Source organism: Tyto alba, unplaced genomic scaffold (genome assembly GCF_018691265.1).
Source record: "Tyto alba isolate M040663 unplaced genomic scaffold, T.alba_DEE_v4.0 Super-Scaffold_2, whole genome shotgun sequence".
Taxonomy (NCBI): Eukaryota; Metazoa; Chordata; class Aves; order Strigiformes; family Tytonidae; genus Tyto; species Tyto alba.
Window position 1 is genome coordinate 7,611,391 of NW_024881282.1, and position 18,702 is coordinate 7,630,092.

At 37.1% G+C, this 18,702-nt stretch overlaps 1 protein-coding gene across 10 annotated transcripts in view; it reads left to right on the top strand.

Moving 5' to 3' along the window:
• The window catches only part of DLG2 (discs large MAGUK scaffold protein 2), a 1,033,591-nt gene that overhangs the window by 335,891 nt on the left and 678,998 nt on the right, over positions 1 to 18,702 (top strand). The window lies entirely within an intron of this gene.

Here is an 18,702-nt window from a genome sequence, read left to right on the forward strand (position 1 = left end):
GTTAGAAACGTGCCAGAAACACAATCCTCTCATAGAAACCTTAATTTTTTCAATAAAAGTAGCATTAGCTCTGTGAGAACCAAAAGCACTAGAAAAAATACAGTGCTTTGAAGTACTGAAAGTCATTTCCATTTGTCCTGTAGATCTGATCATGATACTGCAATGCACAATGCGAAGACACTAAGGTATAGTGATTTTGTTCACCTTTGAACTGGGGGTGTCTAAACAGGGCTGTTCCCATGCAACCCTGTGTTTGCACAGAATTAACTACACAGTGATGGGCTAAGTTGGAGGAGACAGTCCAGCTTAAACTATAACAGAGTAAAAAATGGAAATTCTTGCCCTTCTGAAAATAGAGAGGTGTTTCAAAAAACAGCTCGGGGTATTTGGCCAGATGGTTGTAGCCCTGACTTAGGACAGCATCATAGCATCACTTACGTTGGAAAAGACCTTTAAGATCATCAAGTCAAAACATAAATGAGCTGCCAGAAGTTGTGTAGGTTCTTCAAGAGTAGCTGATGTTTTTTCACCACCCAGGTCAGAAGCTGTGACTGAAGGATAGATCAAGTATTGCAGTAGCCTAAGGCAGCTGCTAATTGCAGCATAATTTGTCTGAGTGCCAATAAAGACATCAGTTTTGATAAAAGAGGCATGGCTGGAAAGGTCTTCAATCTGTTGCCGAAGGTTTTATGTAAAACAGCCTTCCCTAGTATTAACTGTGCATGCTAATAAATTGCATACGCTGTAATAGGAATCATAACAAAAAAATAATGGTAGAAGCAAATTAGGAAACAAATAAATGGTCAGAGTTCACAGAGAATCAGCAGGGAAATTTTGACCAACATTAAATTTGAGTTCTCTTGCTTTCATGTACTGAGATTTCCTCCCTGTATGATTGTTTAAAACAGTAAATTGAAATGTTACTATGAATTTGCAAAATTTTGTATTACTTTGTCATATTTCTTTAAACTGTGTCAAATGCATTAACCTGTATTTTAAATTTATAGCAGACCTGAATTTGAAACAGAAACTGGAAATGCTGTCTGAGAATGTGGAACGGTAATATAGAAGTAGAATTCTAACTTGCAAAAACATGCTATATAGAATTTTGCCAAACTGTTGGCAGATTTTTGCTAGGAAGTCCCTTTGCAGAGTTTGTGCACTGAGGTGTTCACATGACATCATGCTCCTTGTCCTATCAGTGCTGCTTGATATGTGAGAATAATGGCTTTGATATATTTATGTCAAATGGATTTGATATATCATGTCTTAGACATTTATTTGAGCACTGCAGAATTTTGAAGTTAATTTAGTGATGAACATGTGAAATTTATACAACAGGGTTCACATGCAGACTATTTACTTTGATGGCAGTAATATAGAAATTATAAAAATGGATCCTAAATCTGTTAGAGGAGATATGATTTTGTTCCTATTAGAGTATTGGGGAATATTTTGTCATGGATGTATATAAATTAATTGCTTGTAGGTTCCTCCACTGGCCTGTGAGCTAAATTATATATTTCCAAGTACAAATGAGGAATCTACATACAAAAGAAAATTTTCTTATGCAAATTTTAAGTATTGTGACAGGTGTTTTTCCTTCCCTATGAGTAAGGAAATACTGATGTCAGTGGGGTTACCTCTACTTGATCCCAGCGTCCTTCTGCTTCATTTTACAGCATCATTTTATGGACAGATGTAGTGGTCTGCGGTGAAAGCAGAATGCTTTTTATATGCAGCAATGAGAAATGCACTTGCTGGGAAACAATATTTATTAGCCTAGGTGGAGCGCAGCATTAATCTGTGCATAGTGCTGCATTGTGCTTTGTAGACATATTGTATATGTGTAATGGCAAGAAATATGAATTGAAAGTGGGGGTGTGCAGCAGAGGGGGGGGAGCAGTCTGTCATTGAACTGATGCTGGTGCCAAACAGTGCAGAACGAGCTATTCTGCAGGAGTGAGTAGGAGGGGGAGGTACAGTACAGCAGGCTGGGAGCAGTCAGACTACAGCTGAAATACTTGGTAATTAACAAACAGACTGGAGAAAACTTAACGAAATCTGTTTTTCCTTTCATCTGCTTTTTGATTTTTTAAATCAGACTAAACTGAAAGTGTGCTTTAGCAAAGGCTTATTAAGGGATTGTCTACCAATAGCTAGAAGAACATCCAGTTGCCCTTTAGTGCTTCTGATGGATACTTAGGCAAAAATTTGCAAAATTAGTAAATTCAAACTGTCATTGTTGCACACAAAATACTCTGATCTAGTTTATTTCATTATCACAAGCTTATTAAATTGCTTATTAAAAATTAAGCTGACGTTTCAGAGTTTTTCCCTCTGTTAGCTGTAGTTTTTTCTTTTCCCAAGCTGATTATAATTTTATTTCTAGTTTCCTCAGACATCTTTTTATTATGACTATGAATATTTATAGCAGCTTTCTAAGATTAATTTTATTTATGTGCCTTAAATGCCACTTCCAGGTATAATTAACAAAGGGACTTAGTAGGACTGAACTCAATACCAAGCCAGGTTTACTTCACTAGTCTTGTCCCAAGACCTAGCACATTGCCCCTCATCTTTGCCTTACATATGAACTGAGATGACTTATTTAGATTATACAGCATAGTCATCACATAGCAAGTTAAGCTGACGTGAAACTCCAATGACTAAACTCAAATGTTAGAGCTACTCTCAGCCTAAATCTGAGATGATAGGACTACATGAAAATGTTGTTTTAGTCCATGGGGGGGAAAAAAAAAAATCTGTTTCATTATGGAAATACTAAAACTAGGCAAGAGGAATGTGCTGGAGAGAGCTCAACTACAGGAGATCTTGTCAATGTGCCTGTGAAGTTAAAGTGCTGGAAGTACAAAGAAGTGCATAAAGGAGTTTTGGAAGATGGGAAGGGAGACCATGAGAGGAATAAATGGAAAGGACACTGAAAAAGCACGTAGTAGAGGTAATAAATGTAATAAGGAGCAGAACAGTGCCTCCTCATGTATCAGCATCCTGAATCTACAATAAACTGGAATTTGCCACTCCTTTAAAAAGGCCACATGTTCTAACCAGAATCTGCACAGAAAAGCCCCAGACAGCTTATTCCAGCAGCATAAACCCATGGTTTACTGATGGGCAGCAGTGGGGGAGTCCACTGCATGAGCTAGTGATGTATACACTGTCACACTGTGCATTTATTGTGGTGTCTCTCCCCCTAAGAGATGACACCCACGTCACAGAGCTAGGTGTCTAAACTTGGTTTCCTACTTTCCCTGAGACAGCTGAGGCAATTATTTAATATTTCTGCTCAGATTTTTTGCTTCTTGTATCACGTCCTTCCTATCTTCCCTTGTTCTTCCTTGGACTTTTCTCACTGCATGTGATGGGAGCAATGGGAAAATCTCACAGAAATGAGGGGGACCTCTCACCACTTGTGACTCTTCTGAAAGGCCATAAACTTTTGTTCTGGTGCTCAGTGTCCTCTTTGAAGCTGCCAGTGTAAGAGCTCAGTTCAGAAGTGGTTCTCATTCTTTTTAAAGCCAGTCCTAAGGAGGACATTGAAATGCTGAATTTATGCTAAATATGAAAAATATGTCAAATATTAAAAATATTTATTTTGATAAATATGAAAAATATGAATGTATGTCCTAAGGAGGACATTGTAAAATTGAATTTGATGTGATATTCTGCAGGAGGCCAGAGTGTGGAGTGCAGTGTTAGGGGAATGAGCTCATTGCTACAGAAGGTGGTAAGACCAAATCTCTTTTACATGGCACGTAGTGTTCTGTCTGGGTGAAAAAGAGGAAAAAAACATTGGGAGTGGGGAATTAAGGTGAAACACAGAACTAACTAGATACCTAGATGAAGTAGTTGGACTAGCTAGTAGCTGAAGTGTTGGACTAGATGATCTTTAAAGGTCCCTTCCAATCCAAACTATTCTATGATTCTATAAGGAAGAATTCAAGTTTTTGGGTACCATTTTTGCAAAATGGCCCTAGGTTCCTATTAGTACAGGATAAATACTTACTAAATCTGCAGTGCATTTTCTTTTCATGCCAAAATCACCTGTATATTGTTAAAAGCTTGATGATTGTTCCAAATGCAGAAGGGACTGGCCTCAGCAACTGCAAGTGAACTTGGAGAAATCAGTCTCTTGCTGCTGTCCCTTTTCCAGGGAACAAATGATTGAATGTGATGCCTTGGCGATAGCAGACCAATATGGAATAATGCCTTCTTTATAAACTACTGCTGCTTATTTCTCCTGGCCCTTTATTCCTTAGTTGTTAGCTGACTTCCTTTTAATATTTATTTAATTTTCATAGAAGTAAACTTGATGGATACTTATTGTAGAAGCACAGACTATTAATTTTTCCCCTTTAATCTTCATTCATTTTGGAAATGTCACCAAGGGAAAGAGAAATATTGCAGATTATATTAAAATAAAACACTATGTAACAGAAGATTTATGTATCAAAACCAAACACAATGAATATTACAGTGATTGAAAATTTAGGTGGTAGCTTATTTAGTACATTTGTCAGAGCTCTTAAAAGGTTTTATTTCAATGTATTGACTGCTTATTACCCACCCTCTTTCTTTCATTCCATTTGAGATCCCAAGTTTTCATGTAGAACAGTATGAATAACTGACTTTTCAATTTTTTTGGCCAATGAAAACAAAGTAAATGACGATTTAAGAGGAATAAAATAATTCATGTGCACTGAAACATATCAAACCTCTTTAGTGTTTTATATTTTAGTTTGGCAATTAAAATACATACTTTCAAAACAAAAGCTAGCAACCTTTACTCTGCAGTCTTTTAAAATAAAATCTTTTATTTTTTCTGGATTTCTTTATATTTTCTTGGGACAAGGCTTGACTTAAAATTTGATGTTAAATTCTCATTTATCTCTGCATAAAATGTGGGATACAGAAACACAGTTGCAGGGTATCTGGAACTGGCAGTCAAGGTATCAACTTTGTATCAACTACTCAGTAATTTATAGGGTATGTAGACTCAATTTTTACTGCTTATTTCCCACTTGGTAGAGTTACCAGTCCTCTGCATAAATTCTCTGTTTTGTGTTCATTCTTTAATACTCACAGCTAGGAGAAGTGGAAATGAAAGGAAAAATAATAAATAACTAACAATCTTAGAAATAGCCAAGTCAGGGGGAATCAGCCTTTGCCTGCCTCTCTCCTGGAAAGGTAAATTAACCCACACAGAGCTTTACACTGTCATCTGTTTTCAGTTTCCAGGCTACCATGACTAAAGTCATTTAGACATGACCTTAATTTTTAAAAACAGTCATTTGATTTTTAGCTACTTTGATGTTTTTGAAAGTTTTTTTTTAAAAATCTAAAGAGAACCTGGGAAAAAAACAAATCAGATTGTGGTAGTACTGATTGGGTTATACTAAATTGGTTAATGAAGCCAGTGTAAACAAATACATATAGTCCTTTTTTATTACTGGACATGACTTGTACACCTTACACCATCTTATGCCTATTTGGTAAAAAAACCTTATGTTTCCAAAGTTGTTTCAATTTGGCTGTTTATCTTCCCTTTTTAGTTATGTTAATTTTATGACTCACAAGCAGAAATCTTGTTGCTTTGGCCAAATTATTAGTCATGTAAATGCTATTGGACATGCAAGAAATGTCAGTCCAAATTAGGAAACTTTTGAAAATCCATCCAAGAGTGTATCAACTCATAGTCCAAAAATATTTAAATGAAGATACACTGGCAGTTACCTCAGCCACCAGTGCCTTTTTATTCATGAAACCTCAGAAATTCCTGTTTTGATGATGCTGTAAGACTTCATTTCTCTTTTCACATTTTCTAGTCACTATTGCTTGAGACAGGTTGGTTGTCTCAGCTATGAGCTGTTTGTGGTGTTAATATGGCTTTGGGAAATGTTGATTGCATTTGAAAGCACTCTGAGATTTAGTGCTCTTTCCTCCAGTCCTATGATTTATTTGTCCCAGTTTTTACTTGTTTTGTTTAGGTGGGGTTTTTAGGTTGAGCAGGTGTTTTGGGTTTTATTTGTTTCCATCAAAGTGGTCTATGTCACTTCTAGGTATAAAGAACAAATACAACATCCACATGTGATCATTACAAAATCACCATGCACATCCCTTCCTAAAGCAGTCAAAAGGTGTCTACCATCCACTTGTACTTCATGGATGAGCTCACCCAGTGTGGTAACCCAGGAGAGATAAAACTGCATGCCACCACTTCTAATTGATGTTCTTTTCAAGGGTGACAATTTTCCTTGCCTTTACTGATGAAGTCCAGTAATTTCGATGTTCTGCTGTTTCAGGCAACCATTTTGTATAATCCTAACCATAAATTTACCCAAGATTCTTGTCCTCACAAGAAAGATCCTTCTGCCTGGGACTTGAGACACCATCATTGCCAGCAGCAGCTTCTTTCATAGGTGCTTTTAATTCCACTATAAGAAAAATAGTTCTTAAGAAGCCAATTTAACTACAGTTCAAGGGAGAACAATACATCTAGCAAAAAATTAGGCTCCTAATACTGATGTTGCAAAAATTAGCTTCTTTTTGCAAACACAAGATACTGCAGAGGCATAGAGGAAAGAGTTCCACAGCAGAACTGAGACTTTAAAACCTGAAAAATTTAGTTGCACCATTGCCATGAATCTCAATAGCACTGAATGGTTAAGTCATCACATGATACAAGAAAACTGTAACTAATCTCTCAGAGGAATCACTAATTAACAAGTATACAGTCAAAATATATTCTTATATATAGCAGGGTGGACTCTCCACCACTGTAGCTTTCTCACTGCTATTGAAGAGGCTCCTGAGAGTCACCTGCCCACACACTCTAAGGTGAGACAGATAAAAGTCTGCAGTGATGTGAAGGTCAAGGAGTGATGTGGAGAGGGATGGAAAGGAGTCGTGGGTGGCCCTGTTGGCTGACAGAGGCACAGAAACAGGAGCAGACAGGTAGTTAAAACTGTCATGTGGGAAGAGATGACGCTATGCATTTTTTTGCCTGTCCCATTAAATAATGGTATGTAAAGAAGAAAGATTTTTTTCCTTGTTCAATGGAAGGATAAGAGTCTTCCTTAGGATCATGAAAGAAATCTCAGAGAGTAGCCAAAGGAGTTTTCTGCTCCTTTGCCTAGCAGACCTTTTGAGGACAGATTGCCAGTAAATAATTGAGGCCACTATTAGAAGTAAATTATCTAGTATGAGCTTTACATCTTTTAGAAATATGTCACCAACTTTGGTACAAAATCTAATTCTGGGAAAGCTTTTCAGCATACAATCTATTGCAATAAGGCAAGTGCTAGATATTATTAATATTTTTTACAAGAAAAGAAAAAAAATCGTGCTAAACCATGTCAATTCTTCAGTAAAAAAATACAGGTATCTCTTCCAGTTCTTGCTTCTGAGTTAAAACTCCAGAGAAAGAAAGATTAGAGATCATTTTGAGTGTTATTATTTGTCTGAAAATACTATACTGGATTCCAATACAGTTTATATCTCTTTGAGTCAAATAATACCAGCAAGTTTATTCCAGATAGTACGAGTGTGGCAAAAAGTAGAAGCAGGTTCCATTGTCTAGCAGACATTTTTCAGAGAGAGAGTGTGAGCATGTGGGAGGAGGTCTCAGTCCGGATGTGCCTTTCCAGCTAGGCAATGCTTTACTTTTTTTATGAATACAGAAATGGCTGTATGGATGTATTTATTTTTATAAAGAACATTTTTTTTTTACTGAAATAAATTTCAGAAAGGCTCTGAATATGACCTGCATACAGATCCCACTTAAATTCAGTTAATATGTTCAAGCAAAAAGGAAAATTATTGAGAATATAAACATTTTGTTTTGAGGCTGTCAGAATGAGAAACTGAATAACTGCTCCATATTTATTCCCTCTACAAAACAAACTAAAGAAAATAAAATAAGTGACTGCTAGGTGTTATTGATTACAGCCCCTAACCCAGTGCTAGGATCTAAGGCTGAAAAGTTTAGAATCACAGAATCATAAACTAGTTTGGGTTGGAAGGGACCTTTATTGTGGCCTTTCAATACTTAAAAGGGGCTTCTAAGAAAGATTGGGACAGACATTTGAGTAGGGCCTGTAGTGATAGGGAAAGGGGTAATGGTTTTAAATTAAAAGAGAGCAGATTTAGTGTAGATATAAGGAAGAAATTTTTTATAATGAAGGTGGTGGAACACTGACACAGGTTGCCCAGGGAGGTGGTGGATGCTCCATTCCTGGAAATATTCAAGGTCAGGTTGGATGGGGCTCTGAGCAGCCTGATCTAGTTGAAGATGTCCCTGCTCACTGCAGAGGGGGTTGGACCAGATGATCTTTAAAAAAGTCATGGTCCTACTTACCTAATGAATGATTTCCTACCTTTCTACCTTTAAACTGCATATTCAATTTTAACATGCGTGTCTTGTGCAAATATTGTCATAAGTTGAACTAATTAGCAGCTAATGTTTAGGCAGCTGCAAAGAAGGAATATTGTGAAACTACCCGAGTAGTCTGAAGAAGGCACTCAGTTGATGCTTTACAGATTTTCTGCAGTGCTGTGGGAATGTTAAGTAGTTGCCATCTAGTGGCAAATGAATTCAATATGATGAACTTTTCATCAGTTGCTGCTCCATCTCTAGCACGGGAAAGCTGGTGATGTAGAATAGCAAAAACTGAAACAGTGCTGTTTTCAGCGAGTAACTGGATCAGAATATGAAATGTGACCTGATCTGACTTCATCCACAAACTGCATGGAGACCTAAGCTATGTTCCGTTTTTGTCTGTATCCAGTATTTCCCACTTTGACTTAATCTCTATTATTGTGATACACTGGAAGAGTTCAATTAAAAAAAATATATATATATATATATATTTTTAATATTTCTTTCAGAACCACTATAAAATAGAAGAAGTTTAGTCCCTTTAAAAACTATGCAACGGTTGTGCACTGCATTTTTCAACTGGTTCCTTTTTCTGACTGCTCTGTCCCACTTCATCTCTGCAGGAGAGCACCTGATCTGTCACATCACTAGCAGTGACACTGCTCACTCTCAGAATACAATTTCCATTTAGCAAATGCCTAGTTCTCCCCTTTCAAGGGTTTTAGCTTCATTAACAAAGAAAACAAACCCTGACCCAGTAGAGAAGCGGGAACCCCTCTGGTCTTGGCTGTTCCTTGATTTCCTCCCTGCAGACCACTGCCAGCTGACTGTCTGCAAACTCCCTTATAGCCATAGAGGCAATGGATCTTGGTGAATTAGTAAACTCACATTGCTCTGTTCTAGCATGATCAACACCTGGTATAGAAATGGAGTGGCACAGGCCAGTTTCACAGAGACATCCTATTGTCTTGTCCTGGTTTCTACCTTGGTGAACCTCAATTCACTTCTCCAGTCCTATTCTTACTGGGAGGAAGGAGGACAAAGAGGAAAGTAAGCTATGATGGAAGAAAAATATAGTGGAAAGGACAAAAATGAGCTATATTTTTCCCTGTTTACAAGCAGTTTAACTAAACTCAGTGAGAAACCTTTTCTGGGGTGGCAGAAAGTAAGCACCAGTTTGCAATGAATGTTTCAGTGAGCATCAAACATCTTGAAGTTTGATGGAGCCTTCTCCTGTCTGTTTCTTGTGTTTGAGTGTCTAGATCTCAGCCTCCACTGGCTAATGTGTAGCCTGAGACCGAGACTTCACTTTTCCATCTGTAGCTCTGTTAAGACTTTTAATTCCTTATCCTGTGATTTTGCACACTACATGACTCAATGGAGCCTCAACTTCATCTGGAGTCAGGAGGTGATATGGAAGAAATAAGAAGTACTAGTTATATAACAGATATAATATGAACAACAATAACATCAAGACTGTTTCTCTTCCGAGACTGCCCTAGTTGCTTCCGTTAGACCACAGATCTACAGAGAAGAGTGCCCTGAGGGAATTCCCTGTGTGGCTTTGGTTTAAGGTGGGATTTGTCTTCATGTCAGCTGTCTAAATGATAAATGTCTAAATCTCTCTGTAGTCAGTGGAGATATAGGGAGAGAAGAAAGGGCATCTCAGAAGGATATTTCAAAAAGGTACCCAAGTTTGGTGGAGAAATTTCCCTCTGGAGGTGCCTCTTTCTTTTCACCGATGTTAGAGGAGCTGAAGGTACACTGCCACACTTAACAGTCACACTGTTAAGCTTTACTGTTCTCCAAACTGGTGAGGATTCATCCAAGCTGCCTATTGGGAATGGGGCTTGGCCCATGCTATCTACTGAGCCATTTCCAGGGACTGTCCAGGACAGCGTTCATTGACATGGGTCAAAACCTTGGTCGAAATTTTCATAACTTAATGGTAAAGTCAACTGACTTCTAGCACCCAGCAAAATTTGGTAATGCTGTTACATTTCCTCATGTAGGTATATCCAACATGACTTAAACATCAGTGTTTTAAAGAACACAATATAAATAAGGTTAATTTTACTATTAGCAACTGTCATATAGATTATTCTCTGTAAGTAGGAATGCGACTCTGGAATATACATGTAAAACTATTCAGCATGTATCTTCAGAGTCAAAGTGGTCTCTTTTTCTCAAAAAATCAGCAGTCACAGAAGCTGCCCAGTGCAAATATCTCTTTCAAGGACTTATCTGTTTTCTCATTGCTCCCTGCAAGGTTTTAGAAAATAATTTGTTGGGATTTTGCTGATGCTGTACAAGGAGGACTACAGCATAGTTGGGATGCTAGGTGTCATGTAATTAATAAGCCACTATCTCTGGTAGAAATAAGCCTATCTCCAGTTGTCTCTCGGTATTTCTGCAAAAGGGTTAATTTGTTTCACTCTTTTTCTAGACATAATGTTACCTCATCACCATTCATGGTAGGAATCACTAACATTCATTTTTTGTCTTTGTATAACTGTAAAGTTCAGACAAATGTTCCCATGTCATGTCTAGAGGCACAGAATAGTTTTGAAGATGGAGTTTCCCAGTACTTCAGTATTTGCAGTCCTGTGTCTCATCTCTATCAGCCTTTAAAAACTCTTGATTCCTGTTCAGAGGTAATATGTTACAAAAGTGAATTGTACAATTTGATCTCAGCTTGATTCTTCCTTGCTAAAACCATGATAGAGCAAGCAATGGATTACCAGAAACTTTGTGTATGGACTAGCAAGGAAGGAAATAAAATATCTGAGACTCATGAAGATCTAAGAATTATACCTCCTCTTGCAATAACTCTTTTAGCCAAACTCCTACCTTACTGAATAAATTTTAGTTAAAAAGGTTTATTTTGATTGGAAAGAGTAGACCAAGTCTGTGTTTATACATTTACTAAAGGGTGGGTTGGTTTGTTATTATTATGAAATGCAGTGGCATATAAATAGAATCTATTCTTTTCCTATGTCATTAGGGTTACCAGCATCTAGGGGTGGTTCCTGGCTCTGGAGCATATGGACTTTAAGTTTCTTTATTATGAGAGAAAATAAGCTACGGATGTTTACAGATATTCTCCATTTGGCCTATCATAAACTAGTCAAGTTGATAAATGTCTAGATTATAGCTTAGACACTGAAAACTTGGTAATGTTGCTTTGTGCTGTTTTTGCCATTCACATTTTCAAGTTGAAACATACATTTATCTCATTTTCATTCTTTCAGTGAATACATTTTTATTACTGAAAAAAGCAGCTTTCAGTGAAGGAAACTGAAACAAGATAAGATTTTGGTTGTTTTACTGCAGTTTCTGAGCATAGGCTATAAAAGTTCAGCAAAAAATAGCAACTGCTATTTACTTCAGACAAACTAGGAGGTTAATCTGTGGTTAGTCTTGGAAAAAAAAAAAATCCAAGCACACTTACACATATCTATGCATTTATATTTCTCCCAGTGGGCCAATTAGCATCTGCTTCTGCCAAGCACTGATCACTTCCTACAGAAAGAGAAGGATCCTTGTCTCCTTCTGACTCTAATGGCAGTTGAGGGCACTAAAACCCACTATCAGCATCTGGCCCTTAGAGATTAATGACAATATGTAAAGAGTATTACTAAACAATATACAGCACAGAAGGCATTTTTGGAACACTGCAAAAATAGAGTCCCATTTTAAGACTCTCATTACTGTCATATCAAACAGATGGGAAAGATATGAAGGTTTAAGATTATAGTAAAAAAAAAAAACCCTGTGCCAAATGCAACTTCTGAGAAAGTTTGTAATAGAATGACAGGAACTAAATTAAAAAAAAAAAAAAATTGGCAAACATTGCAAGAGAGAAGACTGTATCGAAAGAGATAGTCAGAATAATGATTTAAGAAACAGCACATGCTGGAAATGTCAGAAAAATTGAAAAATATGTTTTACTGCTGCTTGCATAGAAAATCGAAGGGAAGGATTATAATTTAAATGCAAAATAAAGATCAGAAACAGACAGACAAACATTTGCTATTTGTAAAGTTTGTCCACTGCAAAACTGGTGTCACTGAGGTCTTAAAAGAAAAATTCCTGTCATCATTTATATTGACTTTCTTTACAGTATTGGGCTCCAGGAAGTGGAAAGATATAGAAAAGGTAGTCCTTATGTAAACTGTGTCATGTGAAAATTTGCTTTCTGTCTCATTGTCAGCATGTGTGCACAGGGATAATGATAAAATAGGGACTAATTTTCAAATGTCTGTGCATAGGATTATCTAGGTCTTTTAACATTAAGACATTTAGTACATATCTTTTGTCACTCACCTCAGCAGATAAATTAATGTTAATTACCTACGTTCAGATAGCCAGGTTCAAAATGTGGGTCTTTATTTGCCATTTTAATTAATGGACTCAAGTTCTGAATTGCAAGAGTTTTCCTTTCTTGACAGATCTTGTAAAAGTGACTATCCAATTTCTGTGTTTAAGTAGCAGTGCCTGGTACATCAGTGTCTGCTTTTTCATCCTTCATTCTCCTGAGGACAGATGATTTGCGTTTCAAAACTCATTTGTAATTAAAGCTTCAGAGAACTTTTTCCTCTGTGTCGGTACATGAAAACTGATAATGCAGAAAAATTCACCAAAACTGTGTGAAAGGCTGAGTCCAGTTTTGCAACTTGAGTGGCACAGGAAATTAAAACCTTTGAACATTTTAAAGCCATTATAAGAAACTCGGCTGGTATAGACAGTGGAAGATGCCAACCTGCTTCCCCAGAATTGCTGCCCCTCAGGAGCTACACTTACTCTTTTCTTTCACCTTTAAAGTTGACAGCAATGGAGGCAAATGACAGCAGATGATAAGAGAGTCAGCAGCAGTCAAGTCAGTTTGTCAAACATTCCTTTTTTCACAGCTCTTTTTGCAATTTTAACAGGTTTACCAGAGCAGATGGAAAGAGGAGTGAAAGAGGAATAGATGGGAGAGCAGGGTAAAGGTCAGCACTCTCCAGGAAGAAAGGTTTGCGAGGGAGGAATGTAATGTTTATAAGCAGTAGATTACTCAAGGAAATATTGTCTATGATGCTTGATTTTTTTCTGCCTACTCTCACTTAATACACATTGGGAATGTCTGGATGAACCCCAAAACTGACCCTTTCCTATATGGAATTTAGCAAGCAAAAATGTCTTTAAAAAGTTAAGAAATACTAAGACATATGAATGGTAGGGATATTGTACATTTTGGACAAAGCTTGTAAGAAATGTTGGAGAATCTTGAGAAAGACATTGAAACTGTGCAAGCAAAAAGCTCTCTGTAAATTCAGGCTTGAAAAATATACAGATAGGAAAAAGCCTCTTGAAAGAACCAGGGTGAGTGTTGGGTTTTCAACATGTGTGCTCAGATGGAGGGAAATTTAAAGAGAGTACTTAATGAATTTACAGGTTACAAGCTATACAAGTTTTTTATTTGGTACTTGGCAGATAGTATCCAAATTGTTTTGTAATCCTTTCCCAGTTATTGATGTTTTTGGCATTATAATTATAGCAATCAGTGTTACTAAGTGCTTTATAAGCTCTACATTAGTCAGGTTAAGAATTTTCAATTTTCACTTAGCTCATAGGCTATATTGAGACATTGTTGTATCTCAGGAAGGCTTTAGCAATCCCAAAAATCAGCCTTAGGGGTTTGCCATTCCAGTGGTGAGATCTGTGCTCTCTGTTGACAGATATCTCATACATTTCAGCAGTGATCTAGTTAAAGTACCATTTAACATGATAACCCAGATGAGTGTGAGTTGCTACTGTCATCACAGTAAAATTAGTGAGTTCCCTTTGTCACTTAGAAAGTCAATTTGCCCTATATATTTTCCTTCTGGGATCAAATCCAGCTAAGTCTATAGCTCAGTTGGCACATTTGCAAGGATTTAGCTTGCAACTAAACAAAATGTAGACCCCTTTTTATGCAGTTATTTAATGTCAAATCATAAGATACAGTGGAATATAAATCAGTGATCATATTTGAAGCACTACAGAGGTATATCGTCTGTGAAAACTGGTAAAAAGTGAACAGTGGGGCTTGGGTGTCCTTTCACTGGTGATATCTCCTGAGCTGAATACCTACTACATTTTCTGCTGTGACATCGTCTCACCACACCAGGTGCTGTGGAAATTGTGAAGGACTGCAAACCCCAATATTTAGCATCATTCTGAGACTGAAATATTGACTTCAAAACCTCATTTTCCATTTTTGTTCACAAATCTTTGTTTGAAGCATTTTGCTATTTGCCCCTTTCATCAAGTATTGTCAAAATTTCAGTGAAGGAGCTGACTCATTGGAGTATTGCCACTGACTTCCCTGGAAACACAACTTGCATCTGGGAGCAAGATCTATAGGCTTCAAATTATCCATCTTTGCTGCACCTACATGGAAAGAAAAGAAAGTAGAACAAACATCCACTTCCAAGCCACAAAACTCTTCCTTTGTGACTTTGGTGTCAAAGGTGTCCTTGCCTCCTTTTCCTTGTTTAGATTTTATTTACTGAGGGGTTTTGAGTAACTTCTGCCTCCAAGATCACTTTTGTAACTTATTTTGTCCCATTTCTCTATTTTAATTTAAATGTTAACCTTTCTGATTCTTAAGTATCTTCATTTTCCTGGTGGCAATCTGTTTCCTTCCCTTTCCCTTTCCCTTTCCCTTTCCCTTTCCCTTTCCCTTTCCCTTTCCCTTTCCCTTTCCCTTTCCCTTTCCCTTTCCCTTTCCCTTTCCCTTTCCCTTTCCCTTTCCCTTTCCCTTTCCCTTTCCCTTTCCCTTTCCCTTTCCCTTTCCCTTTCCCTCTCCCTCTCCCTCTCCCTCTCCCTCTCCCTTTCCCTCTCCCTTTCCCTCTCCCTTTCCCTTTCCCTTTCCCTTCTTTCCCTTTCCCTTCTTTCCCTTTCCCTTTCCCCTTTCCTTTCCTTTTCCCTTTCATTTTCCCTTCCTTTCCTTTCCCTTTCATACACTGACTTTTCCCATTATCTATTGCCTGTCCTTAAACCAATGAATAGGCTGCAAAAATGGTGTCAGTGACATCTCCTCCTGCAGAAGTGAGCAGACAAAGGGACCCTCTGTGCTTCTGACACCTTGCTTATGAAGGGACAATGTCAGCTCTCTGCCAGCACCACACGCCAGGCATTGCTCCTCTTTGGCTCCAGCATAGCAAGTCCAAAAACACTAACAGAGTAGATACTGATGATACTGCTTTTTGCAGAATCACAAACATTATGAGGGAAAATATATTGGATTCTCTAGCATGGCTAATGTTTTTAATATTTTTAGATTTTTTTTTTTCCTCCTTGATTTTCCTGTGTTTTGGAACAACATTCCAATCAGCTAGTACTTCCCTAGAAATTAGAATAAACTGCAGAATTTGGCATTAGTGTTTTATGGAAATTAGGAGGCATTGTTACATGGCATTTTAGTCCAGCACAGTGCCTGGATGCCTGTGTATAAATTCTAGCTGCATCATTTCTGGCTATATTTTAGAAAGTGATGGCCCCCACAGCTTCCAAATATGTTCAGTTAGATTCCCAGTAACTCAACAAGGGATGTTTTTGTGATACACAAATGGTTAATTGCTGAATCAAAAATTAGTAGTTTCCTTGGTAGCAATAATCACGGTCTGGATATATTTATACAAGCAGTATGTAACATCAACCAGTAATTATTTTTAATGCATTATTTTTCAAAGATTAAAATAACTCCTGGCATGTCTGTGAAAAAAATATTCTTGAAATGGTAAGTTTTAACATAACTTGGAAGTGTTGAGTGTCCTCAAAGTTACATCTCAGAAAACATGGTAAAAAAGGTTTGTTTGATGAAAAAAAAAAAAAAAAAACACAAAACAACGAACCAACCAACCAAAATATAAAGGGGAAAGCAAAGCAGCAGTAAAATAGAAGTGATACAGGAAGTGTGGAATAAAAGACAGTAAATGTGAAGAAGATGATACAAAATTATTGTTGTTAGAAGAAGCTAAAGACAGGAACACAATATCTATGACTGATGAAATTAGGAGCACTGAGAGACAGTATGTGTATAGATGGATGTGATATTTACACACTAAGAACTGCAACAACAAGGGACATTCCTAGTTCAAATGTATGGATACGAGCCAGAGAAGGGCTCAAATAACGCTGTGAGACATTTTTTAAAAATGCTGTTCTGAGTGCAATACTGTGACTAGCAAATGTGATGTGACCCTTGGGTGAATAAAAAAAATAACAAGAAATAAAAATGTTGTCTAACATTTTAGGTAGCCCTAATAAGATACTTGCTAGAATTTTTTCTAAATCACTATTTTAAGACAAATGTGGAAGGAGTAGAGAGCATGAAAAAAGATGAAAAAATAATCCCTCCCAAAACAGGCTATAAGGACCTCAATCTGTTCCACTTGCTGAAAGGGTGGAGGTGATTTGATTACTGGGTTTAGATTCACACATCAAGAGAAAATATAAAGGAGTTTTCCAGCTCACTGAGAAGGATTTGAAATTACCCAGTGAGCTGAAAGCAGAAATCAGATAAGACAGCACCACTTAATGGTGAGGGTAGACATTAGAGCACCTTACCAGTTCTTAAAATGAGATTAGATAACCTTCTTTAAAGATCTGCCTTAAATATGGCTTCTGGGAGACAACCTGAGCCCTGCACTTGCAGCGGTCTGGCTGCCTTGTTCCTTCTGACCTTGCTATCAGTGAAAAGACATGCCCCATTTACTGATTCTATGGGTTGTATCCAGAACACGGTAAGATCAACATTGCTTTCAACACACCTCTAATGCGTCCTGGTCAATATGAAGATAATGATTCTCATCACTGTCTTAATGACTTGTAGTCAATAGCTATAATTAAATCTTCATATATATATATATATATGTATATATATAATCCATATGGATATATATAAAATACTGAATGGTCTAAAAAAATGTAAATGGATCAGGTCTTTAGTGTTGTTTTTTTTTTTTTTTTTTCCACATTACAAAATCTAGTGTGTACCTTATGAGAACATTAAGCATCGTATTTAAAACTAAGAATCTGTGCTTTCTGACAGAGTGCATAATTATACTGCCTAACTGTATAATTATAAATATTATGCATTTATGGAGGATAAATCTATCAATGGATATTAAACACAATGGTGTGAACACTGTATCTAATTCCAGAAAATATTAATTGTTGAGAAATAGGACAGTTTCCCCAAAAATAAAGATCATATACATATTGTTTGCAAAATCCTTGCCAAATATTCATTAATTATTATTGTCAGAACCAGAAAAGTAGATTAGGTGGTTCTGTGATCTAGGACAGTACCCGTTCTGTCCTTAAACCTTGTATAATAAGAATATCCTGTTGATCATGAGTCTTAGGAAGGATTATTTTCCTCCATGATCCAAGTTGATTATGTATGCTCAGAAATGAATATTCTTTCCCCTTCCCTTAAAACATCAACATTCCATGCAACTGGAGAAGACATGACAGACTGAGTAGGCCAGCACTTTGACAGGCTGTTGAGAACTCACTGCTTTAGATGCTTGGCTGGTACATTTTAGCCAGCTGGTGAGGATTAAATTTATCATGAGACTTGAGGACAGGGATGAATTTTCCACAAGTCAGATTAGAAGGAACCTTGGGATTTTTTTCAGGTTTTGTTATAGCTTGGAGCATGGATCATTTCTCACCTAATCAATTCCCTGTTATTGCTGAAGCCCAAGGTAACACCTTGTTCTTTTCTATTCCCTGCCTATGGCACTTAATAATTTAGTTTTTCATGGGCTGAAATTATGTAGTTTAGCTCAAATTACCGGGCTCAGTACAAGGAAAATGGAGGAAAATTAATATCTTGTGTTACAGAGCTCAGTCTGAGTCGTCTAATCATTCCTTCTGGTATTAAACATAAAACTTTGCCTTGGCAAATTAATTTGGCCTGAAAAGTCAAAAGTGGAAGGAATTTCAGGAAGGTGTGGGGAGTTTTCCTGCTAACTTTGAAAACAGTATCACTTTTTTTTTTTTGTTTTTATTGTGTAACTAACTCTGAAATAAAAGCTTTTGTCTGATGTTTACACGTAGTTAAATGTACTTGAAGCGGTAGGTTCAGAATATATAATACAATAATAACAACATCATCAGAATTCAGAATTAATTTTGGGGATAATTTGGGGCCAACCCTGCTAACAATGACTGAAGGAGAATTACCTATCTATTCCAGAGTCAGTTAGTGCCAAGTTGGCCACTTCATATAGTGGGACCAGGATAAGTTTCCTCATTGCTGTCTTTCT